A 1,734-nucleotide genomic window follows, 5' to 3' on the forward strand; every position below is an offset into this window, starting at 1 on the left:
GGTCAGATCAAAAGTCCAGCTAGACCCAGTGACATCTTTCTGACAGATGCTAACAAAGTTCCCAATAAATGTGTTCAACTGAACTTAACCATGGGTTTAAAATAAACACTGCTAAACAGAGAGGGAACAAGCTACTGAACTAGAATAGAACCTACTTCTGAGATTATAAACATTCTGCCTATCATCATACTGCCATGGAAAACCAAAATAATCATAGATTCATATAGAGAAGTTTCAATATCTGCCTTGTATATATTTAGTAATCTTGATCTAAAGTGGTAGTCAATGGGCAAAGGAAAAAGCCACCATTTCTGAGGAAAGAATTTTGAACATATTGAATTAACAAATTAAGTAATATTCAACATTTATTTAAAACTGACTGAATAATGCATATAGAATGACACAAAGTGTTTGGCAAATATACAGGAAGAATAAAAGTTATTATCTCTAGCCATTGATAGCTCCTTGTTTATTTCTAGTGCATAGAAATACTGATTTGTATGTGTTAATGAATTAAGGCACTGAAATGTAAATCTTTGGGACCACCATGAACCTCACAAAGCCTCTGAGATCAGTACAGGATTAAAGCCTTGTGATAACATTATTTTACCTAATTTTAACAGTCAAAAATTAGGCATCTGTTTGGTTTTTAGTGGAAAGGTACAGGCACTTAGAGAAGGCGAGTCCAGTGTTTAAGGCAGGTGAGTTATATGCTCCATGGAGCCATTTTTCACTTTTGCTTCCCCTGGCTGAAGGGGCAATCTAAACTAGACATCTGCCTTTTAAACAGCTGAGGTTAACTAAAATGAATACCACCTCAGTGTCTGATCAATCGAAGAAGTAAAATCAAAAGAATTTTTTTTCCTCTTTTTAACCATGGATTAAAGTCTACCTCTTCCATCTCTAATCTGAAGAAACACAGTGCTTACCATTTCCAGAGTACAAACCACCTGTACTAGTTACAATTAATTTCTTTAAGATAGCATGGATAAAATATTTCCAAAGATTATCTGACAAATAAAACAGATAAACTTAGAAGAGCTGAAGTAAATGTTTCTGCAGAGAATAAAACATTTTAGGCTAAACAAAGATGTTCTGAGTTAATCAAAGTTGTGGGGAAAAAACACAAAAGGTCAACAGTTAATACTTTCTTGTTATCAACATTTAAAGAACAAACAGTATTTTACACTGGTCAGTAAATGCATTTAAATCTTCTGATGACAATTAATGTGTATATTTACCTGTTGAATAGCAGTGTGTTCTGACCATTCATGTTCAGCCAAGTGTGATCTGGAAGGTTCTTCAAAAATATATACATGGGTCTGCTAATTTCATCCCACAGTTTCTTTCAGTAATATATTATACATGCTTCTTTCATGTGCATCATTGCCATGGCATGTGGTTTTCACTGTCTCCTTTTTAATCGGATTTATCATTTGTACGATAAAAGTTAATGGTTGTGTTATTGCATTATCATTCATAAAGGCAGGTGGAGGACTGTCCAAAGCCACAAACAATCTAAAGGAGAGCTTCATGAGCACTGATAAGCTCTGCCTTATTTCTAATGGTATATGCAGGGGTTAAGAGATTGGCTAGCAGGGCTTTCATTCTAGAATTTGGGTCAAACATGGGTGCATGCCACATCTAAGCACCTAAAGAAGTAGCATGATCTTTCAAGATGCTGAGCTGCCTTCATTCCTGCCGACTTCACTGATCACTGAAGAAATTGTTTTG

The sequence above is a fragment of the Ciconia boyciana genome, chromosome 1 (assembly GCF_034638445.1).
Source record: "Ciconia boyciana chromosome 1, ASM3463844v1, whole genome shotgun sequence".
Classification (NCBI taxonomy): domain Eukaryota; kingdom Metazoa; phylum Chordata; class Aves; order Ciconiiformes; family Ciconiidae; genus Ciconia; species Ciconia boyciana.